The following is a 25,228-nucleotide window of genomic DNA, read 5'->3' as shown; positions in this document are numbered from 1 at the left end:
CAGGCGGACTCTCAACCACTGTGCCACCAGGGAAGCCCTTCTTTTATTTTTTTTTAATAATACTTTTTTTTTTTTTAAGAATTTTTTTGTTTTTGATGTGGACCATTTTTTTAAGTCTTTATTGAATTTGTTACACTATTGCTTCTGTTTTATGTTTTGGTTTTTTGGCCGTGAGACATGTGGGATCTTAGCTCCCCGACCAGGGATCGAACCTGCACCCCCTGCATGGGAAGGAGAAGTCTTTTTTTTTTTTTTTTTTTTTTTGCGGTACGCGGGCCTGGCACTGCCGCGGCCTCTCCCGTTGCGGAGCACAGGCTCCGGACGGGCAGGCTCAGCGGCCATGGCTCACGGGCCCAGCCGCTCCGCGGCATGTGGGATCGTCCCGGACCGGGGCACGAACCCGCGTCCCCTGCATCGGCAAGCGGACTCTCAACCACTGCGCCACCAGGGAAGCCCCAGAAGGCGAAGTCTTAATCACTGGACCGCCGGGGAAGTCCTGTGTCCTGTTCTTTTTCCTTTTTTTTAACAGCCCCTTGCTGTCTTCCTATCTTCAGCTCCCAGGGAAGGGAATGTTCCTGCCCTTCTACCCCCGACAACAGAACCTTCCAGAACCTCTCCCATCCCTGGTCCAGTTCCTCAGTCTACCCCCTCTTACCCCCCCCACCCTGATCCAGTGCTCTGACCTGGCTCCTCACCATGGCATTTCCCCCTCTGCTAGGGGGGATGGGCACCTGGACACCGTCTGGTTAGGAAAAAACAGCCCAGGCTGACAGCTCCAACTACTGTAATTGCTTTCAAGTGTTTGAATGCGTTATGGATGGGAGCTGGGCCACGGGCTGGGGCCAGAGAGCTTCGCATATTCACAGGATGTACTTGGACAAACACTCCAGGACTGCAAAGCCTTCTGGCTGCTGCTACTCGGCTCCCAGCCCAGCTCCATCTGACCTGATGCTATAGTCAGAGCTGCTCCAGCACAACAAATTGCTGTTCTTTCTTTCTTCTCTCTCTCTCTTTTTTTGTTTAATTTCTATTGGTGTAGAGTTGATTTACAATGTTGTGTTACTTTCAGGTGTACAGCAAAGTGATCAGTTATACAAATACATATGTCCACTCTTTTTTAGATTCTTTTCCCACACAGGTCATTACAGACTATCAGTAGAGTAGAGTTTCTCTTTTAAACAGGTTTCTAGTGTCTTCAAGGATGCTGCAGCAAGATTCAGCAGCTGGGGGACCAAAGGTACCCTCCATGTGGGGCTCCCCCTGGGGGAGAGCTAAGCCCCCAAACCTGCAGGGCCGTGCATGTAAACAGCAGCTGGGAGGTGGGCACAGGGCTCCTCTTCTTCCCAAGTCCTGAGCAGGAGGATTTTTGTCATAAGCCCAGTGGCGACCCCAGGGACAGAGCGAAAATAACTGAGTGGCCACCTGACCTTGGACACAGAAGCTTCTGGAAAAACAGAGTGGCTCAATGCCTGGCATTGTTAGGAGGCTAGGGGAAGCTGATTAAGTGCTCCCTGCTGCCTGGGACCATCCTGAGACACGGGGGCCTGGGGACAGAGTAGTCCAGGGCCAGGGGTCTAAGTGGCAGGGCTGGGTGGGAGAGTGTAGGTCTTGGGGCAGGTCTTTCGCAGTGCTCCTCTGCAGGAAGCGGCCGTGAGCTCTCTCCGCACTCTGCCGGGCGGTGGGGGCGTTGCATGTGATAAGATGAAAGGGCTGCCCCTCCATCCTGTCCCTGGAGCTGTACTGTGCTCCCAGGTCCATTGCCAGCCTTGCTCTGAAATGGCTCAAAACTCTCACGGGCCTTGCTGGTGGTTGGCTGTCACCCCTCTGCCTGGGATGAGAAACACACCCCCTCTCCATCCCCATCCTCAGTGGCTCGCCAAGCACCAGATCTGAGCCCCATCCATATGTGACCTCACCAGACCCCACAGCCCAGGACGCAGGGGCCAAGGCCGTGCTCATGTACCAGGAGAGGCAGGTGAGACCTTGAGAGGTAAGCAGCTGGCCACCGTCACACAGCTAGAGTCGCCGGGCTGGGCTGGAACCCAGGTCGCTGACTCGGCCTGAGCTTTATCCCTACAACTGACCAGCGTCAGCCACAGGTGGTCTGTCTCATAGTAAAGGCACAGATTCCCAGTTGTTAGAAACATTCTGGTTAATGCTCAGATTTTGGAGTTTCCTAACCATATAACCTGAACAGATGGTCTCAGCTCAGGGTACCAGGAGGTTAACATCAAAAATGGAGTAGGAGGGGCTTCCCTGGTGGCGCAGTGGTTGAGAGTCTGCCTGCCGATGCAGGGAATGCGGGTTCGTGCCCCGGTCCGGGAAGATCCCACATGCCGCTGAGCGGCTGGGCCCGTGAGCCATGGCTGCTGAGCCTGCGCGTCTGGGGCCTGTGCTACACAGCGGGAGGGGCCGCAATGGTGAGAGGCCCGCGTACCGCCAAAAAAAAAAAAAAAAAATGGAGTAGGAGTAATAGTGTAATACAGATTCTACACTGAAGACCTAGGTTTTGTTTTGTTTTGTTTTTGCGGTACACGGGCCTCTCACTGTTGTGGCCTCTTCCGCTGTGAAGCACAGGCTCTGGACACGCAGGCTCAGCGGCCATGGCTCACGGGCCCAGCCGCTCCACGGCATGTGGGATCTTCCCGGACCGGGGCACGAACCCGTGTCCCCTGCATCGGCAAGCGGACACTCAACCACTGCACCACCAGGGAAGCCCTGTTTTGTTTTTTTTAGTTGAAGTACAGTTGATTTACAATGTCGTGTTAATTTCTGCTGTACAGCAAAGTGACTCAATTTTCTATTCTTATCCACTGTGGTTTATCACAGGGTGTTGAATCTAGTTCCCTGTGCTATCCAGTAGGACCTTGCTGTTTATCCATTCTATATATAATAGTTTGCATCAGCTCGTCCCACACTCCCAAACCTCCCCTCCCCCATGCCCCACCCCCTGGGCAACCACAAAACTGTTGAAGACCTAGGTTTTAATCCCATGTTTGTGCTTCCTAATTAGCCCTTAGGTGTGGGCCTTTGGTCTTATTAATGGAGGTGGCTTAGAACTCACACAGACCCTTACAGGCCTCAGTCTCCCCATCTAGACGGGAAGAGTAGCACCAGCTCTCTCACGGGGTGAGGACTACACGAGCCCCAGTGTGTGAAATGCTCAGCCCAGCCCCGGATGGGTAATGACCACTAGGATTGGTATTAGCGTGAAGGGCCGTGGCCGGGGGCCAATCACTCAACCTCTGTGAGCTTCCATTTCCTCATCAGCAAAACAGGGGAATAAAAATAACCATGACACAGGAGGCTGCGAGGGTCAGAAGGAAAATCCTTGTAGGCAGTCAATGATTTATACCCGCAGTAGCAACTTGTTCGAATCTCCTCTGAGCTTTACATGGGTCGGTTAGACGCTTACCGACCGTTTCCCAAAGCCGAGCGTTGCTGAGTGTTAGTCCCGATCTCTCCACGTTTTTAAAGATGTGCAGGGCTTCCCTGGTGGCGCAGTGGTTGAGAGTCCCCCTGCCAATGCAGGGGACACGGGTTCGTGCCCCGGTCCGGGAAGATCCCACATGCCGCGGAGTGGCTGGGTCCGTAAGCCATGGCCGCTGAGCCTGTGTGTCCGGAGCCTGTGCTCCGCAACGGGAGAGGCCACAGCAGTGAGAGGCCCGCGTACCGCCAAAAAAAAAAAAAAAAAAAAAAAAAAAAAAGATGTCCAGACAGTTGTGTCTGAGAATGTGGTACCCTGTCAATCCCAGCCCCCTCCCTCTGCCTTGTTCTCCTTCTTATGGGCTACATGGTCCACTGTGGCCAAAGGGAGCTTGGACGAACAATGAATGGGAGACTTTGGGGGCCGGGCCAGCTCTAATCTCTACATCTTTGTGTGAATAGCAAAAGGAGCCCCTTCCTTGGGGTGGACATGCCGAGGATTGGGGACCCGGATGTGAGCTGGATCTCACCCCCAGCTCCTTGCTGTCAATAGCCGCCCCTTGTGCCCTGACCTGGGACGCAGGCTGTGAACCTATGTGTCAGGGGCCAAGCAGGGCTGTAAAGGGACAGCAGAGAAGCCAGCCGAGCACGAGGCAGTCAGTAGAGTGGGGAAGTGGGGGCTGAAGGGCCCAGTCCCCGAGTTCCAGGTACCACATGACCAGCTCTGGCCAGCACTCCAGGTGCAGGCCCACAAAGGCCAGGCCTTTCAACTGTTCAGGAGAAGCCAGAAATCGAGATATCTATATAAAGGTTTCCCAGCTTTTAATGATCACTGTGCAGGTCAGAAAGACACATCTGGGGCTTCCCTGGTGGCACAGTGGTTAAGAATCCACCTGCCAATGCAGAGGACACGAGTTCGAGCCCTGGTCTGGGAAGATCCCACATGCCGTGGAGCAACTAAGCCCGTGCGCCACAACTACTGAGCCTGCGCTCTAGAGCCGGCGAGCCACAGCTACTAAGCCCACATGCCACAACTACTGAGCCCGCGCACCTAGAGCCCCTGCTCCGCAGCAAGAGAAGGCCGCACACAGCAGCAAAGAGCAGCCCCTGCTCGCCGCAACTAGAGAAAGCCCACGTGCGGCAACGAAGACCCAACACAGCCAAAAATAAATAAATAAAATAAATTTATTAAAAAAGAAGAAAGAAAGAAAAACACATCTGCAGTGGAATCCTGGGTGGGGGCCACAGCCGGCCCCCCTGCTGCACTTGGCCTCAGTCATAACCGTAACCCTGGCACCAGGGGGCAGGGATGTGCCCCTCCCTCCCCAACTTTTCCTGGGACTTCTGGCCCAATCACCCCAGCCTGACACTTCACTGTTCCTCACTCTAGCTCTCCCAGCTCAGGGTCTCCCCTTCTACAACCACGCCTGTCCACTAAAAAAGACTGCCATACCAAACCCTTGGCCTGCATCCATCTCGCCCCAGAGGTCCTCAACCCCAACCCGGCACTCAGTGGCTCCCTCCTGACTGCTGACTGCTAGAAGCCAAGAGACCCTTCCCTGCATGGCATCTGGTACCCAAGAGATATCTCTATGAACAAATCCACCAGGTGGGAGGTATCTGTGCCCCACCTCCCAGCTGGGGTCCCAGGACCCCAGGTACCAGCTCGTCACTCAAAGAGCAAATCCTGACCGTTCCGCTTCCCTGCCTTTGCTTTGGCTGTGCCCGCTGCATGTGACTCCCTCCTCCCCAGACCAACCCTTCAAAACTTAGCACAAGTCTCAATGCTTCCAGTGAGTCTTCTGGAAAGACCTACCTGCTCTTCCCAGATCCGTGCTGTCTCGAGGAGGGTTTGACACCAGCGATTTTATACTGGCTATTGCTACCTCTCCAGGGCTGCATCCTTTTCCCCACTAGAGTTCAGTGGGCACCAGAGACCCACCTGCAGCCTAAGGTACTTTGGAGTTCTGTTTGTCCTGCACCCAAGAGGTGGTCACCAAGGGCTTAGGGAGAAACTAGGAAACTCGGGCCTTGCTTATCAACCAGTATTATCCACCATTTTTCCTTTCAAATCTCCAGAGAATGGCAAGCAGCATCTGTGTTTCCCTAATTCAGAGAGCAACAGTCCTCTTTGTCTGGCTCCATACCCCATGCCCTGCAGTGCTTGTTTCTACAAGGTCTGTCCTGGGTTTGCAGGAGGAACCAGAGAACAACCTTTGTGGGTGAGTGTGGCCTTGTATTTTGCTGCTGTTTTTGCGTGTGTGAGTTCCTGTTCGAGAAAAGATCCTTCCAAAAGCAACTCAGCCTGTGTGCCAAGGCCATGCTGAACACACCCACCTGGCTCGCACACTTGTCAGACCAGGGCTGGCAGTGCACTGCCCCGGGGACGCCTGTGACAGTCAAAGCCAACTTCCTGGAGGAGGCCAGCGTGCAAGTGGGGCCATGCACTGGGATCCCAGAAAGGGTGTCTTCTGTGGTCTTGCCCTTCACTTCTCCACTCTGCTTTCTCCTTTCCAGGATCAGCTGGAGAGTGACAAAAGTGGTTCTCAGCTCTCAGACGTTCTGCTCAGACTGGACTTTTGCCCAGTAGTGGTTCTGCAGAAAATTCCTATCTTCAGATTTTATAAGATGCAACCTGAATCAAAGGGTTCTGTGATCAAAGATGTGTGGAGAACATTCAACAGACATTCATCATGTTTCTGCAGGACTTCTCAGTGCCTTTAATATGTATGGCACTTCAAGAGCATGAAAGTTGCCGTAGCACTTCTAAGCTTTTTGAGACCGTGGGGTGTGTTTGTTCAAGGAGGCTCTTGAGGGGGTGCATGGCGAGGAATGGGTTCCAGGAGGTGTGGTTCTGCAAGACCAGCACCAGGCCTGGGTCTGCTCACCATACGGGGCCCTCATGCAACAGGGCCCTCTTCCCCACTCCAGCCACACTGGCTTCACTGTAATTGTATTCCCATATGTGTCCTGTCTGGCTCCATACACCTCTGGCCACTGACTTCCGGAATTCTAAGGCCTGACACAGGCCTGTGTGTCCCGAGGTTACCTCTCGTGCTGGCAGCCTTCTCTACGAATTCTGGAATGAAAAGTACAAAAGCCAGTGGCCAGACTGGCACGGCTGACCACACGTGGTTAGGACCCATGCTACACTTTTCTTTGTCTGCCCCGTGATCCTGGCATGACCAGGGAACCCCGGGGCTCTAGGAATCCGGTCGCCCTGCGCTCACACCAACAGACGTTTACAACAGAACATGATTTTCACAGTGGCTCCTGGGAGTCCGACATGAGTTGGGCCTTCAGCTGCCACCTCATGATTTTAACTCCTATTTTCTTTGATTCTAAGATGCCATCAATTGTAAGACATGGCATTGTTTTCAGAACAGCTTTTTATGTGGGAGGGAGAAAAAAAAAAAAAGAAACACCCATGTAATGTACCAACTAATTGTAAGACATATCCTGAATCCAGAATAATTAAAATCTGAACAATTGTGTGCCTTGGAATTAAGGAAACAGACTATTTCTACAGGTCAGGGTCGGCTTCCTTTTTCATCACTCCTGAGGAAGCTGAGATGCCAGTTCCAAGGCAGAAGGCAGAAGGCATGAGGCTGGGTGCTGGGCAGGTGTTTGATCTCAATAATCACTGCGCCTCCATGCTGCCAGGCTCTGTGCTAAGTGAGAGGAGAGTGGGGTAAAACGTGCCCCACTTCTAGCCTCCAGCATACAACCATTGGATCCTGTCAAGAGGCAATGCCACTGCTGCAGCTTCCCAGAAGGCAAGGCAGTGGTGTGTAACTCCCAGAAACATAGCAGGACTGTCCAAGTGTGGATGAAGCCAGCTCTGTAGACTGTGCAACAGAGCATCATTCTCTTTTTTTTCTGCAAAGACATCAAAATTACTACTAATAAAGATAAAATTAAAACAGAAATTTACTATGCGTATTTTGGAGTAATTATGAACTGACAGTGACCCTCCAGTGGTTCCACGTCACGGGGGACACACCTCTGCTCCATCACTAACGTGATCCCCTGCCTGTTTGCCTCAGTTCTCACTAACACTCTGTCACACTACTGATGGGGGCAGGCCCTCGGGTACCTCCCAGTGGCCCTGGGCAATAGAGTCACATTGGAGGAATGTCCAAGTGCAAGAGAAGGCCTGGATGGGGACTTCCCTAGTGGCCCAGTGGTTAAGCCTTCGCCTTCCAATGCAGGGGGTGCGGGTTCCATCCCTGGTCAGGGAGCTAAGATCCCATATGCCTCGTAGCCAAAAAACCAATATGCAAACAACAGAAGCAATATTGTAACAAATTCAATAAAGACTAAAAATGGTCCACATCAAAAAAAAATCTTAAAAAAAAAAAAAAAAAAAAGGCCTGGGAGGAGTGACCAGTTGCTTGGGTGACCCCAGGGAGGATGGGAGTCTTCATGAAGTGATGATGTTTGAGGTGGTTCTTAAAAGTCAGGCACAGTGGTCAGGCTGGAGATTTTAGCCAGAGAACCGAGGCTGGAGGCAAGTTGTGGACTAGTGAGAAGTTTGCTGCTGGGACGTGCAGGCTGGGAAGATGTGTGGTGGGAGATACGGGGGATTGGAGCTGTACTGGGCTGTGAAGGGAGTTCGGACTTTGAATTTATCCTGTTGATCTGCGTCACCTTTTTTTTCTTTTTTTTGCGATACGCAGGCCTCTCACTGCTGTGGCCTCTCCCATTGCGAAGCACAGGCTCCGGACGCACAGGCTCAGCGGCCATAGCTCACGGGCCCAGCCGCTCTGCGGCATGTGGGATCCTCCCGGACCGGGGCACGAACCCGTGTCCCCTGCATCGGCAGGCGGACTCTCAACCACTGCGCCACCAGGGAAGCCCTTTTTTTTTTTTTTTTTTAATATTGGAGTATAGTTGATTAACAACGTTGTGTTAGTTTCGGATGTGCAGCAAAGTGATCCAGTTATACATATACATGTATCTATTCTTTTTCAAATTCTTTCCCCATTTAGGTTATTACAGAATACTGAGCAGATTGCCCCTACTGTATAGCCCAGGGAACACTGTATCACCTTCTTGCTGACTGATTTCTAGACCTTATTTTCAACAAATCAGCCGAAGACACTTCACATGTTGCCATGGCTGCTGCAAGCATCCGCAGTGCCCCAGATACTCTGTTCTTTCATGGATCACGGTCCTGGGGGCAAAGCTCCCATGTAGACCATAGTCACCGGCACACACACCTTCCGTCTGGGGAACCTGGCTGTTCCTCCTTCTGGAATGCTCTCCTCATAGGAAAGTGCCTGGCTCAGTGCTCATTTCATCCAGGTCTGAGCGGGCTTCCTTCCTGAACTTCTTACTATGAACCATGCCCCCTTCTTCTGTCTCCTCTGTCATGCCTTGTTATTCTGCAGGGAGCTCTGCATGCATGTGTTTGTTTTTTCTCTGTCTCTCCACAAGACTGTGAGCTCTGTCTTGGCTTCATGCTCAGAACATAGTCTGACACTTAGCAGATGCTCCATGTTTATTGTTGTTGAATTACACCGTTTTCTGAGTGCTTCCACGTTTATTACTTTATCAGATTCTCAATATTTTTCCAATTTATAAATTGCAAAAACATCTAAAAGAAGCTAAAGGAATTACCCAAGATAGTATTGGGGCTGGGAAGGGGGCGGGGGCACAGAGCCCCTCCCACATGACACTGACCTTCAGGATGACACGCCCTTGCACTCACTCAGCACTGGCTTGGGAGCCCCAGGTTCTCGGGACTTAGCAGCCTCCTGTTCCAGATGGGCAAGTTGAGGGCCCCTCAGATGAGACTGAGATTGACACCCACCATGGGATTCCATCACTTGGTAAACAAGACCCAAATGTGAAGTCTGAGGCACGGGATGTGGGGATGGGGGTGGAGGGTGGAAAACCGAAGAGACTTCCCATGGCAGAGGCTAACTCTGGACCCACCTAGAATCTGCAACTTCTTAAAGATTTCTCTAGCCAAGAGGAAGTGGCCAGGTGACATCCCTGAGAAGGGTTACAGAAGGCAAGAATCAAGCAAGAAAGCATAAGGAAATGATGACGATTGAAAACCAGCCCCTCTATCTGGACGACTCCATTTTCCTAGGTCTTGGGAGAACTGGCCAAGAGAGCCACCAGGCTCTGAAACCAGACATGGCTCACTCTGACCCAGCTCCCATCCGCACCTGAACGTGGACCCAGGGCCATCACTCCCTGAAGCGGCTCCTCTGAGAGCCTCCCGTGGCGTTGAGATACAGGTTTGCTCAAACCATCACTAAGATCCACTGAGCCCAGTCTCAGGCTGGCCCAGATGAGACACGGTTCTGCAGGGTAATCTCTGCTGCCGCGATGTGCGTATCCACGCTTCACAGAGACCTAGTTGGAGCACCCTGACTCCAGTGTGGCTCTGAGGGCATCACAGACATAATCTCTCAGTTAAGAAGCTTTGGAAATTGAGGCTCCTGAAGGTCGAGGAGCTCCCCACAAATCCCTCACCCCATAATAGCACTTCGGGGAGGGAGGTTCTGACAAGTTGACCCTCTGCATCTCTCTCACCCATCACACTGGCTTCTCTATGGAGCCCAGCACTCCCAGCCCCAGACTCGTGGAGCCTGGTATCCAGTAGGTGCTCAAATGATGTTTTTCATGAAGCCCTTCCATGTCCATTTTTAAGCCCACAGGTTCAGACAGAACCCCCTGGGAAAGTGTATTCCCTCCACCCCAGAATGGCTCTGTGGAGAGACCCAGCCAAAGGCGGTATCAACCGAAGGAGGGACTGAAATTTCCTTGAAAGTAATCCCTCTCTTGACGTGACCATTTGAAAACCACCCAGTGAAATGGGAGTGGGCTTTTAAAGCATGGAAATAGACACTGGGCCCACCATCTGGACTCAGAAGGGAGAAGAAATGTACAATATTGGGTCTTTCTCTTTCTTCCCCTTTTGTTTTCAGAGAAACAATTAGCAGCCCTGAAGTTGGCAACCTCTAAGATGGCCCTCAATGATCCAACCCACCTGTATCTACACCTTTGAGCGTGGGGTAGACTAAGTGACTTGCTTCTATATTTATTTATTTATTTATTTGTTTGTTTGTTTGTTTGTGCCGGGTCTTAGTTGAAGCTTGCCAGCTTCTTAATTGTGGCACATGGGCTCCTTAGTTGTGGCATGTGAACTCTTAGTTGCGGTATGCATGTGGGATCTTAGTTCCCTGACCAGGGATCGAACCCGGGCCCCCTGCATTGGGAGCGTGGAGTCTTAACCACTGTGCCACCAGAGAAGTCCCCTAAGTGACTTGCTTCTAATGAGCAGAATAGGGCAGAAGTGATGGGCTGTCACTTCTGATATCAGGTTATGAAAAGACGTGGCTTCCATCTTGGGTGCTCTCTCACCCTCTCTGGGATCACACAGCCTGGAGGAAGCCAGTCACAATGTCCTGAGGCTGCCTATGGAGACACCCAGGTGGTGAGGGATGGAGGCACAGCAACAACCACATGAGTGAGCTTGGAAACACTCCCACGCCCCACATCAAGCTTTCGGATGAGACCCCAGCCAACAGCTTGACTGCAACATCATGAGAGATCTTGAGCTACGGGCACCCAGCTAAGCTGTGTCCATGTTCCTGACCCACAGATAGTGTGGGATGACAAATGCTTGTTGTTTTAAGTTGCCAAGTTTGGGGGTGATTTGTTACACAGTTAAAGACAACTAATATACGTCCTTAGCCTGGTGATGAATAAAAAGGGACGAGGAATTCAGAGAGGGTGATTCTGGTAAAAATGGGAAACTTGCAGATGTCATGGGTAAAGAGCTAACATCTGCAGAATTCAGAGAGGGGTTTCCAGGGCAATTCAAGGTTAGAGTAGAGAAACAAAAGGCCAATGGGGCCTCATGGTTGCACCAAGCACATGGCGTAATCCCAACACAGAGCCACTCTGCTTCCTCTTAGCCTTTCTAGTGAGGCTTCAGAAAGCAACGTTTTCAACCCTGCAGCAATGTAATAGCATCAGTGAGTAAACTTCTAAGTCAGACTGCTGCTCACCTCAATTAGATCAGAACCTCAAGCAGTGGTGTTTGGGCAATCACATGTTTTGTTTTGTTTTGTTTCTGTTCAAATGATGTATTTATTTTCTTGTTTCTTTCTTTTACAAAATGTGTAAATTTCACTGAAAGATATGTGTGTGTGTGAGTGTGTGTGTGTGTACATTTATATATTCACCATTACCACCCCCTGCCCAGGTAATTGCTATCCTGATCTCTATCAGCATAGATTAGTTTTGCCTGTTCTTAAACTTCCTACAAATGGAATCTCACCGTGGGTCGAGTTGCTCGCTAGTTGAGTGACTTGGGTGAGTTAGTGATTTTCAATGCCTCTGTTTCCTTGTCCATAAGAAGGGGATAGTCAGAGCACCTATCTCATGGGGCCATTGGGAGGATTAAAGGAGTTAATACATGGAAAGCACTAAGAATCATGCCTGACTCATAGTGAGCACCCAATATATAGTAGTTGTTACTGTTAGTAAGCTTTAAAGTGTTCCTCATTTTATAAGACAAGAAATTGTGTCTTTGATGCTGATCTGTGTTTGCTCACAGCAGCCTCAAGGTGCTATAGTTTTGGTCAGTCTCTGTCAGTTTTCTGAAAACAGGCGAGTCTGATGGGACCCAGTGAGGAAGGGGAATGAGAGCGGCAGTGATAGCAGATACGCAACGATCACCACCATCAGGACCCCAGCCATAGGCAGCCCATGGTCAGCTGCCTTGTATGGCATGTGTGGGTGCGCTCTATGTCTTGTCACAGGAACCACATGACACAGGCATTATTTTTCCCATTAAACAACGATGAAGGCTCCAAGAGGCTAAGTAACAATCTCAAAGTTTCTCAGTATAAAGGGATAAAACCAGGATTCAAATTAGTTCTCTCCAGCTCTAAAATAAATAGGTTTTCTCATCATTATTATTTTAAAATAAACTTACAGTTGTAATTTTGTGCATTTCTTCCACATCTTTCTGCTCTCTTTCAGTCCCATTGGCCAAAAACAGAGAAAGGGCAGGAGACAGGCAGCCTCTGTTAGCACCCTCATAAGTATCAGACCAGGGATTCAGCAGTGTCCCTGCCTTCACAGTGACAGTCTAGTGCCAGAGAAAGTAAGTACAGGAGGCTAGGGCTGGAGGTGGGCAGCTTTTCACATCTCAAAATGCTGAAGAACAATGAGTTGAATAACCCTCAGACAACATGAGAACCAGCGTGTCTAGTTTTTGTGAAAATCCAGAGGTTTTGAAGAGCACTATGAATGAATGAGTGAAATTTGAAAAGAAACATGCATCCCAATGTTCATAGCAGCATTTTTTACAATAGCCAAGCTATGGAAGCAACCTAAGTGTCCATCAACAGATGAATGGCTAAAGATGTTATATATATATATATATATATATATATATATATATATGCATATATATATATATGAATATTACTCAGCCATAAAAAAGAATGGAATAATGCCATTTGCAGCAATATGGATAGACATGGGGGATATTATACTGAGTGAAATAAGTCAGACAGAGAAAGACAAACACTGTATGATGTCACTTATATGTCAAATCTAAAAAGTACAACAAACTAGTGAATATATCAATAACAAAAAAGAAGCACATTCACAGATATAGAGAACAAACTAGTGGTTACCAGTGATGGGGAGGGGCAATATAGGGGTGGGGGAGTAGGAGGTACAAACTACTGGGTGTAAGATAACCTCAAGGATATATTGTATGACATGGGCAATATAGCCAATATTTTGAAATAACTGTAAATGGAGTGTAACCCTTAAAATTATATAAAAAATAAAAATAAGTAAAGGAATGAATGAATGAATGAATGAATGTGTGTAGGTACATCTTTAAAAATCAGAGAACACATGACCACACCAGAATACAAAGAAAATCATAAATAAGTTTCCCAAATAGAAAGCAGATTGTGGATTCTCTGACCACAGTGGAAGAAACCTTGGGTCAACTACAGAAAAGATGGCCAAATTAATAAGCAAAATCAAAATGTGAAATAGTTCCTGGCTACGTGAAGAATACTTGCAAGGCTGTCAGGTCTACGTATGCTAATTAAGCTAAACTTTACCCTAAGATTCTAGGAATTGGTGAGCCTGGGATGCCACGCCTTGGTGAACAGGAACTGGTTCTAGAGAGGGAGGGGTATAATAAAAATAAATACTTGGTCTCTGTCCCCAGTTCCTGGCATAGAGTGCTTAAAATGCTCAGACTTTACTGTCCTTTGTAAGCTCATGAGATGACCCATGGGGAGGCCCTAGATAGCTTCAGGATGGGACTAGTCAGCCAGAAAAACCAACCACAGGATTAGAGCGTTAGAACTTTCAGTCCCACCCTTGACCTCCTGGGAGGGGAGAAGGGTGGAGATTGAGTTCAATCACCAATTGGCCAATGGTTTAATCAACCATATCTACGTAGTGGAACCTCTGTACACATCCCTCAGCAAAGGGGTTTGGGAGCTTCTAGGTTGGTGAACACACGGGGGTGCTGGGAGGGTGGTACACCCAGAGGGCATCAAAGTTCCGCCCCTTCCTCCATGCCTTGCCCTACACATCTCTTCCCTTTAGTTGTTCCTGAGTTGCATCCTTTAGAACAAATCGGTGATTGTTAGTGGAGCACTATCCTTAGTTCTCTGAGTCGCTCTAGCAAATTACTGAACTTGAGGAGGGGGTGTGGGAACCCCTGAGTTTGTAGTTGGCCAGGCAAAAGTGTGGGTAGCCCGGGCTCCTCATTTGCAGCTGGCATCTGAAGTGGGGGCAATCCTGGGGGACTGAGCCCCTAACCTGTGGGCTCTGCTCTAACTCTGAATAGTTAGCGTCAGAATTGGATGGAATTGCAGGACATCCAGCTGGCTTTGGAGAGTTGGAGAACTGGTGTTGGAACAATGTACTTGGTGTCAGAAAAAACCACACAGGGAGACTCAGGCTTCATGGCTCAGCTTTACCCAAGCAGTGTGGGGATAGCTGGAGACAGAGCGTGGCTTTCCGGTCCCTGTTCCCTTAAAACTCACATCAGAGCCAAAATAGCACCCTCTCAGTCTCTCTGCTTGCTTCTGTTTTTGCTTATTTTCCAACCAGTCACTTTCAAGACATATAAATGGGCGTTTCTACAACAAAATTTCTATGTTTATGCAAATGTATGATTCTATGAGAATATTTAATTTTGGTATTCTCATCTTTTTTTTTTTTTTTGCGGTATGCGGGCCTCTCACTGCTGTGGCCTCTCCCGTTGTGGAGCACAGGCTCTGGACACGCAGGCTCAGTGGCCATGGCTCACGGGCCCAGCCGCTCTGCGGCATGTGGGATCTTCCCGGACCGGGGCACGAACCCGTGTCCCCTGCATCGGCAGGCGGACTCTCAACCACTGCACCATCTGGGAAGCCCAGTATTCTCATCTTAAAGCGGGTATTCACTTGTACTGCTATGCAGAGACATGAAAAGAATGATTAGGGACTAAAATTTGGCTTTATACTTGCTGTTTGCACTTACTTTGCTGTGTGACTTGAATTTTAAAGTTACCTTTCTGAGCCTCAGTTTCCTTATCTGTAAAAATGTTGGTTATAATACTCAGGCAATAGGCCATTCTATGAGATAACATATGCAGGAGCCCCAGCCCAGTGCCTGGTCCAGGGAGGCATTAGATACAGACCGGGCGTGGTTGTTACCATAGTCTTTTGATTACAATATGCTTGAAATCTTATCTGTAAAATAAATTTCAACCTACAGAGTGAACTAAATGACACATGAAGGTCATGATGTACTAATATGGAAAGTGCCAGCTTCCCAGGGGGTTGGCAGCCTCCGAAGCGAGGACCAAGAAGAAAGGGTCATGTTGGTGGGCAGAGGGACCCTGCGTGCCCCCCATCCCCCCCACTCCCATTTTAGTCGGAGGCCCAAGAACTCTAGCCTCAGGGGAAGCTTCCGGAATTCCAATCTGGGTTTCAGGCCGGTGCATTCCCGAAGGCCATCGGGTGGCTTCTCCAAACATGTACCTGGTGTGTCTTTGCTGCCCTCACACACATCCACTGAAGCTCAGCATCACATCCCTCTGGGCCTTTAATACGTTACTTATGTCGCATTAGCTGGCTTTCTCTTCCTTCTCTGGATCTCCGCATTTGCTGGGAAGGACCTAGAAAGGCTCCATTCTCCTTTATGACCAGCCAGCTTCTTTGTTTCCAGACTCAAAGCAATTCATTAAGATCATCTACTTTACCCTCCAAATATTCCTGTGATTTCTGCTGAGTCACACCTCTGGGTTCATGGCGCTGGAGAAATGTCCCAGAACTGACGCGGATAGTGGAAAGGGCAGAATGCAGAGCGTGTGGGCGAGACACTGGCTGGGCTGTCCTTCTGGGGTTTATTTGATGTCCACCTTTTAATCGATAACAACGAGGCCATGATGGGGGGTGACGAGGGCCAAGCGTCTGGGCTCAACTGAAGGTGCCCGTTCCTTGTGCGGTCCATCCTTCCCTCCTTCCCAGGTCTGATCTGAATGCGGCGCCACCTATATCCAGGAGACTCTGCTCCCAAAACAGACAAAATTCACTGCCCTCGTGTGCCTTCCAATGAAAAATGTTAACAAGTTGCTGCCTGAGACCCTTAAACTCACTTTGAGTCAACAGATGTCTTCCCAGCCCATCCCAGCCCCGATGGAGAAACAGCTGGCTCTGGATGGCTTCCTATCACGACTAAGAGAAAACAACATCCTTAAAGAAAACGCCTCTGAATATTCTAAACTATCTCCTCCTCCACACGCAGAGGGGGAGATGAGCATAGCACTGATTTTGTTCCTTCCCAGTGACTCACCTGCATGAAACCCTTGCGGTGCCAGCTGCCAGAGCCCTCAGGTCCTAAGAATAGTCCCAGGGACCTGAAGCCCCAGTGGAAAATCTTAGTCTTATTTCCTGCTACATCCCGGGGTCCTTTTCTCATTTCTCGGCCCCATTTAAGAAACATGTTGAAAACCTAAGGGTTCAGTGCTGAGGTCTTAAGGGTCAGCCCACATGAGTGACTCAATTCTTTTCCTGTCAATAGGTCTCTTGGAGGGAAACGTAAACGCACTGGGATGGACATGGACCAGCCCCTCTCTGAAGAAAAGCACCACCACACTGTATAGTAACTAATTTCTGCAGCCCCCAAGGCCTTGTGCGTGGTCCTCTGCACTGGCTATGCCGAGCTGGACAGACCCCCACCCCTTCCGTTGCATTCTTATCTTTGTAGGGTCACCAGCCTCTGGGTTTCCACCGTGCTTCGTGCCCAGACTCAGTGTACCACAGGGGGGTTATTGCACCTGTCACCTCTGTGTTTTGCTCCTCCTTGGGCTCCTGCAATACTGCTGGTCTGTACGGATTGCCACCAGCATGCAGGAACACCCCAGGGTCACAGCCTGGCATTTGGGGCACTTTTCCAATATCTTCTACTCCTGTACACTTATCTTTACTGGAACATCTCACCAGACACACAGAACCCTCTGTACACTTCTCTTGGGGAAATATTTCAAATACATGAACAAGTGGAGAGAAGAATATGACAAATATCCATGCACCCCCATGGCTTCACTGAGTCAATATTTTGCCACATTTGTTTCAACCCTTAAAAAAATTAGTAGGTAAACATTATAGCCACAGCTGATGGCCTCCTTGATCCCATTGCCCATCCCTCTTTCTCAGAGACAGCACGACCATGAATTTAGTGTATATTAATCTCAAGCATGATTTTTAGATTTCCCTAGAGTGTTTGTCCATAAATATTGCATAGTATTGTTTTGCATGTTTTTAAATTTTATGGAAATCTACCCTACGGTATATATCCTTGGGAAACTAGGTTCTGTCCTTCACCATTGTCTTTAGGTTCACCCATGAAGGTATGAGTTGCTTTCACTTGTTTATTTTAACTGCTGTATAATATTCTATTGTATGAAAGTATCACTTTGAATTTATCTATTTCTTATTGATGATTTTCCAGTTCCGTTTCAGCTTTTCACTGGTGTCACAGAAAAGGCTGCTATGAATATTTATGCATGCGTGTGAATTTCCCATTGTGGATCCCCACCCTCCAAAGAGATGGTCCCACTCTACATCATCAGCACAGAATAAATTCCCAGCGCTCCCTGTTCATGCCAACACTTGGTACTGGCACACAAACACTTTGGCCAATCTGATGCATAAGAGGTTGTGATGGTTCATTTTATGTGTCAGTTTGGTTGGGCCTATTCTGGATGTTTCTGGGTGGGTGTTTCTCGATGTTTATATTTTAAATGGTGGACTTTGAGTAAAGCAGATTGCCTTCCATAATGTGGATGAGTTTCATGCAATCAACTGAAGGCCTGAATAGACCAAAAGGCTGACTTCCCCAAGCAAGAAGGGATTCTCCAGCAATCTGCTCTTCAGACTTCACCTGCAACATCAGCTCTTCAGACTTGAACTGCAGCATCAGCTTCTCCCTGGGTCTCCAGACTGCTGGTCCACCCCACAAATTTTGGACTTGCCAGCCTCCATAATCAATGAGCCAACCCCTTAAAATAAACCTCTTTCCATACATATGCACATCCTATTGGCTCTGTTTCTGGAGGACCCGAACACAGAGATGGTGTCTCTTTGTTGTTTGAGTTTGCATTTGTCTGTTTACTAATGATGTTGACCATCTGGTCAAAATTCGTTTGAGGGCTTCCCTGGTGGTGCAGTGGTTGAGAGTCCACCTGCCGATGCAGGGGACACGGGTTCGTGCCCCAGTCCGGGAAGATCCCACATGCCGTGGAGAGGCTGGGCCCGTGAGCTGTGGCCACTGAGCCTGCACGTCCGGAGCCTGTGCTCCACAACAGGAGAGGCCACAGCAGTGAGAGGTTCACGTACCGCAAAAAAAAAGAAAAGAAAAAGAAAATTCGTTTGACATTTGGCTTGCCTCATCTGAGACTTGTCCTCATCTTTGCCCATTATTTTTATTGAGCCATTTTTTTTCTCCGTGATTTGTAGGTGTTCTGGATTCTGACCCTTTGTCAGTTACATGACTGCATTGCAAGCATCTGTATCTGACTTGACATTTAACCTTTTTTATAAACAATGTTTTTTAAAAAATTAATGTAGTTCTGCTTATTCTAAGTAGTCTATTACTTTTTGCATTAATGTTTGTCTTCTTGTAACTAGTTTGAGAAAATAATTTCTTACTCTGAGTTCCTAAAGATAGTCTTTCTATTTTCTTCTAAATTGTTTAAAGTAGTGGCTTTTTACACTTAGGTATTTAATAAACATAGGATTTATTTTTGCATGTGTTGTGATGTAAGTAACTAACTTATTCTTATAGGGATAACCTATTACTCCCAGGTTATTTATTGAATGAGCTCACCTGTCCCTTTTTTTTTTAAACTAATCTGTAATGATCCTTCTGTCATAAATCAAATTTCCATATGCATAGGTCAGTTTCTGAGTGTTCTATTCTTCTATTGATCTATATGCTCTCTCTGTACCAATATTTCACTATCTGCATTATCATACCTTTAAATTACTCTTGATGGTTATCATCTTTTTGAATTTTACGAAAAATACCCTTTGTGATTTTGGACAAAATTGTATTGAATTTAGAGAATAATTAGGGGATGATTGACATCTTTGTTAAAGTCTAGTTTTCCATTCAAGAACATGATAAATCACTCCACTTTTTAATATTTTTTCATTTTCTTTAGCAGTACTTCAAAGTTTTTTTTTAAAAAAAGCCTCCCCAAACCAAAAAAACTTGCACATCTTTTGTTAGATGCATGCAGAAATATCTTATAGCTTTAGTTGCTAGTATAAATGAAATTTTCTTCCTGTTATACTTTCTAATTGGTTTAACTACTGCATAAAATAGTACTAATTGTTGTGTATAGATATTACATCTAGCATATTTACTGAATTCTCTTTCCATTTGATTAACTTATTTGGAAATTCTCTTGAATTTTCTATGTAGATTATTATATTTTCTGCAAATAAGGACATTTTTGCTTCTTTTTCGGTCAATTCTTATTTTTCTTATTTCTTTTACTTGCTTTAGTGCCCTCAGTGAGGCTTCTGGGCTACTGATAATGGACATCCTTGTCTTTGCTCCTGATGTTGATGGGAAGATACCTTTGATCACATTAAGGAAGTCCCCTATCATTTCTATTTTGAATACTCACCTCAATTACTTTAAATCTCTTATGTTTTAAAAGTAAATTTATTTATTTGCTTCTAAGTATGCTTTCAGTTGCCAAATTGTTTAATTCTGATACGCAATACTTTTATTGTCAGTCTATCCCAAGGAAATTTCATTTGTAATTTTCTCCTTAACCTATGAATAATTTGAGTTCCCACACATACGAGTTTGAGACTATGTTTTTAGTATTGATTTATAATTTAATTGGTTTGTGTTTAGAGAATATAATCTGTGTGACTTTGGTGAACTGTAGACATCTGTTCAGTCTTTCTTTGTGACCTAGCATGTGGTCAAATTTTCAAATGATCTATGTATCTCCAAAAAAATGATGACGATTTTTCTTTGGTTGCAGACTTTTATACACACACACACATACATGAAATAATGTCCATTCATTTTATTTTCTAAATCCTTTATATCCTAATTTTTTTCAGCAGCTTGCTTTATTAATTCCTGGTGAAGTTAGATGAGTCAAAATCTTTGACTTGTAATTCTGTAAATTTGCTTACTATATTTTGAGGTGTGTATACATTAGATTAGTATCCATTTAGAACTAAGATGGCTTCTGATCTAATGCCTTGATTATTATGTGGTTTCTCTTCTTCTAATTTGTCTCTTATTGCTAGCAGTGACCTAGTGTATATTTTTCTGTCCCTCTATTTTAAATAGCCTTTCTGTGTGGTTTTGTCTTAGACGGTATCTTGGAAGCAGGATATAATGGGACTCTTTAGAGAAATCCAATCTGCTAACTGCTCTCTTGGTAGATGAGTTTAAGCCTATTTATAGCTACTGTAATTATTGTTTTGTTATTACACATTTCGTGTGCTTTTTAAAAAATTATTTTTTTCTTCTTTCCTGCCTTCCTCTTACTCTGTTACATAATGAGTCCTAGAGTGAAGCGCCATGAAGAAGAGTTTGTCAGGGTCCTGAAATCATGAGGGAACTATACCTGCAATACCAGTAAAACTTACTCTCTCTTGAAGCAGCCAGTGCTCCCTGGGCTGAGAGCAGCTGAGCTGCTGACTCTTAATAATTATTCCTTGAATAAAGAATGATGCTAATTCAAGACTCACCTGGCTCCAAAATTCTATTTCTAAAGTCTACATTGTCATATGACATCACTGAGCACCTGCTCTGTGCCTGCAGACAGCAGTGGGACCACCGTGTTGCCTTTTGGCAACAACTACCTGAAGCTGATTATCAGCCATCCCTTTGGGTGGATCCACTTTCCATTTTACCACTATCCTCACCAGGGATGGACTAAGGTGAGGGAAGTGAGGCCCAAGGAGCAAAATTTAAGGATGCACTCACTTTCAGGTGCCAACCCTGTACTTGCAAAGCCCTGAGAGTGAGTGCCTCCTTAAGATTTGTTCACTGGGCAACTTGCTGACCTTGTCCTAGTCTTAACCCTAGTCCTCACCACTCTCTACTCTCTCCCCAGCAGTGAGGCCGTGTGCGAATGGTCACACCTTGCTAGCTGTGTTGTTTTACTACAGAGTGAAGAGGAAAGTAAACTATTTCTGGTATTTTGTCCTCATCAAAATTGAATAAACAAAATAGAGACCAAAAAATGCCCTGGGTTTCATCTGCTTGATTCACCTATGACATTCCCCATGGTCTTGAGTTTGAGAACCCAGGGTTCTCGGTTGGACCATGAAGGGTCTTGAGTGCCAGGCTCCAGGGTCCCAACAGTAGGAACTTTAGACAGAGGAATGACAGGAACAAACATGTCTTTTAGAAAAACAACCCTGGCTTCTTTTTGTCTGAGACCTGATATGGGCTGAGAAATTAAAAGGCTCCTGCAAAGGTGAGGGCCTGGGGAGGAGAGAGCGGCCAGTGGAAGGCCTTCCGACGTGTCGCCGTGCTCACTGAGGGATTCAATACAAGACTGAATGAGACAGGACTCAAAAATTACTAAATAGTTCTATCAAGGCTTCCTGGTTAAACAAGGAGAGAGGACAGGAGAAAGTGACCTGTCTGCTTTGGGTAAGCTGAGTTTGAAATCAGGTCAGGACAGCTGGGTGTAGTGGCATAACAAAGGCCAGGACTAGGAGGGCTCCTGTCCCCCCTTCACACCCAGCCCTCCCTCACTCCAAGGTCTCCCCAGGGGTGCCCCATCAGCCTTCTCAACTCTGCCTCTGTTTAGAGCTGCCCCCGTGGTCTGAGCCTAGCAGGAAACAGACCCCTCCAGGCAGCCAGTTTTATTTATTGTTGGCAGGCTGAAAAGGAGGCTGTTATTTCACAGCAGAGATAAAAGTTAATCACAGATTAGAATTGCCCCAAAAATATCGATGACTTCATTCACCTGAGTCCTGGCCCCAGGGGGAAGTATTCACCTCTGCTGAGTGGCCAGACCAGTTCAGCCAGTTCTCTGCTCTTCAGAATGTAGCCCAGCCTTAAACAAAAGCCTGGACTCCTGAATAGAGGGCATTCATAGGCAGTCAGAGTCACTCTGCAGACCTACTGAGTGCCCTGCAGTCTAGACGTTGGATTGGAGATGGTCTGTTTACTCTCTGCCCTGCCTTTTCCCCAGACCCCTCCGCCCCTCTCTCATTACAACTTTTATCTGGCGGCACCATCACCCCCGGAGACTCCCAAACAGAAAAACAGGCATTGAGGAGAAGAGACAGGAGTTACAAAAGAAAAGTTCCTGTGTTCCAAGGCAGGGTGATTTCTCAATTCTGACTATCAGGTGTAGGATTAGGGGAATGTATCCCCTTGGGTCACCTGAAAACTGGATAAAATTCAAGCTGTGTTTGAAATAAAAAATTAAGTTATTATTGTTTGTTCTGAAGTGTTCAGCCAGTCTGTAGTGGCTCATCGGGAACCAAAAGAGGAGGAAGCAGAAAGCTCTCATGATCCTGGATCCCCTGACCTCCCAGGCTCTGGCACCAACCCTGCCCTCCTGAGCTAGAATATTCTGATCATGCAGGAAAGTCCTGAGCTCAGCTGGCTAAAATGCACACAACAGAGACACTCCCCAACCCCACACCAGCTTTGGCTGGGACAGGACTGGGTGGCCCAGATGCCAAGCTAGGTCACCCTGATCACTGGCGGGGTTGAGAAACTAAGCTTTCATAGAAAGGCTAGAGGCTAATCAAGGCCAGGAAAAGGCGGGTGGCACAGATGCTTCAAGAATATGACAAAGCTTGTTGTAGAGGAGCAGTTGACTGGACGATTTTTATTCCCAAAGTTGGAAGAAAAATGAATCACCAATCAGAGTGAAAGGGATTCCTGCTGGGGGCCCTCTGAGGTACCCACCACCCACTAGAGAGGGTGCCAGCCCCCCAGCCCAGCTTTCAAGGTCCCCCCGTAGCCTGCAGCTCTTCCTCCTGTTCTTCTCGAAGCTTTTTCTTGCTGCTGCCCTGCCCTGCACCTACCAACCACTCCAAGCATCTTGGCTCCATCCTCCAAGGGGCTGGCCCTCCATCCCGCTCAGAACACACCCCCTCAGCCTTTTTGCTTGCCTACATTTCTGCTTCTGTCAGACCCCGATGTCACCCAGCTCCTCTGAGGAGCCTTCCTTGGGCCCCTGGAAACCCCTCCCCCAGCCCAGCCTCTGGACCCTCCTTCAGCACAGAAGAGTCAAGGGAGCACGTAATGTATGTCTGAGGATGCCCCGCAGGGAAGAATATGGGTTGGAAGGGACAAGGGGAGGGAACCATCCGAATGTTTTAGGTGGATGAGCAGGAGGATGGGTTTATAATGGCATCAGTGCTACCATCAGAGCGGAAAGTCCTGGATTACTGAGAATCAAAGAGATGGTGTTCTGAGGATCAAGGGGAGAGAGATAGTGGAGAGTGGGGGAAGCTCAGAGCACGCAGGGCAGGGGCACACTTGACTTCAGAGGCTAAAGTGACCTCAGGAGAAGGCAGGGAAACTAAAGTGACACCCTCTGTGGCAGGGTGTTGAGATCCAGGATGCAAACAAGAGGATCAATCAAAACTCTGCTCTGCGTCTGATGCAGCCCAGGTCCCCAGGCTCCCGAGAACAGGGGAGGCCATGATGCACAGGCTTTACTGACAAGAGAGTGCCCAGGAGCCCAACCTCCTATACGTGAGAAAAGGAAGGAGAGGGTAAGATCCACACATTTCTACATTTTAAAAATATAGGGAGGGACTTCCCTGGCGGTCCTGTGGTTAAGACTTCGCCTTCCAATGCAGGGGGTGCAGGTTCGATCCCTGGTTGGGGAACAGAGATCCCACATGCCTCAGGGCCAAAAAACCAAAAATATAAAACAGAAGCAATATTGTAACAAATCAATAAAAACTTTAAAAATGGTCCACATCAAAAAAAAAAAAATCTTAAAAAAAAAAAAAGGGCTTCCCTGGTGGCGCAGTGGTTGAGAATCTGCCTGCCAACTCAGGGGACACGGGTTCGAACCCTGGTCTGGGAAGATCTCACATGCCGCAGAGCAACTAGGCCCGTGAGCCACAACTACTGAGCCTGCGCGGCTGGAGCCTGTGCTCCGCAACAAGAGAGGCTGCGATAGTGAGAGGCCCGAGCACCGTGATGAAGAGTGGCCCCCACTTGCCACAACTAGAGAAAGCCCTTGCACAGAAATGAAGACCCAACACAGCCATAAATAAATAAATTAATTAAAAAAATATATATATATATATGTAGGGAAGCCCAAATTGGATTTTGAATGTGATTCTCATTTTTATTTTTTTTTCAGAGTGGTCGATGAGCTTACTCCTAGTAATGGCTGAATCCCATCACAAAGGCAGCCTTGCCACCAGGAGGAATCATTGCTGCCTCATAGCACACCCTGTACATTGGTGGATGCGTCTATCCGGCCCATTGCCAAGATTTGGGGGTTGGCAGGACTGTTGTCTAATGGGGCCTCCTTTATAAAAGATCTCCCAGTAGTAGGTACTGTATTATAAAATGTAAAGTGTGTCTCTCCAATCGAGCCCTCGAGAGACAGGGAGACGGAGGGTGTCAAGGAGGTGAGTGGAATGACATGGGAGCCGGAGGGGGATCACAGTTCTTACTCCCGAAGCCTGCGGGTCCAACCTGATGGAGCCCGTAATAGAAGCTGAAGGCTTAAGATGTTCTAAGGATTTTTCTCTTCTTTTTAAGGCATAATAACACTTACCATAAGTGTGGATGGAGGCACATACTCTCTTGAGAAGCAGAGCGAATTCCGTATCTGTTCATTTTAGAAGAAAAAAGAACCAAAATCCCTGCTCAGTCACTAAATCTGCTCATTCCCTGCTCCCGAATCCATCGGCATGATTAGCACGAGAGCAAGACCCCACGTGTCCACGAAGCACGTGAAGTGGCTGTTTTGATACCAGAAATGACACAGCACACAGTTGTGAGGTGTACGTCCAATCGAAATGAACCATCTTAGTGTGGTCCCAGCACAAACCACATGAGAATGTTCATTTCCTTCCACCGGAGACCTGAGCCTTTGAAGTTACCTGGCTTGGTTAGGGATCAGAGTTTGCTTTTGCTCGGATCCCCAGGCCTGCGTGGTATGGACCCTGACAGCTGCTCTGGGTCCTCTAGGGCACCCAGCGCCACCCCCGCCCCCGCAAGGAAGACCCCTAAGTCCACCAGTGTCATTTTTCCAACATCCCTCGCA

The 25,228-nt window shown here is 47.7% G+C and overlaps 1 long non-coding RNA gene across 1 annotated transcript in view; it reads right to left on the bottom strand.

The window, feature by feature from the left end:
* LOC309816066 overlaps positions 1-24,795 on the bottom strand; it is an 87,616-nt gene extending 62,821 nt beyond the window's left edge. The window contains exon 1 of the long non-coding RNA XR_014295959.1: positions 24,737-24,795. This is a non-coding gene — a long non-coding RNA (uncharacterized lncRNA). The remainder of the gene's footprint in view (positions 1-24,736) is intronic.
* Positions 24,796-25,228: the final 433 nt, after the last annotated feature.

This window comes from Mesoplodon mirus (genome assembly GCF_964341445.2).
Source record: "Mesoplodon mirus genome assembly, chromosome: 14".
Taxonomy (NCBI): domain Eukaryota; kingdom Metazoa; phylum Chordata; class Mammalia; order Artiodactyla; family Ziphiidae; genus Mesoplodon; species Mesoplodon mirus.
This window is presented reverse-complemented; position numbering and strand designations above follow the sequence as displayed.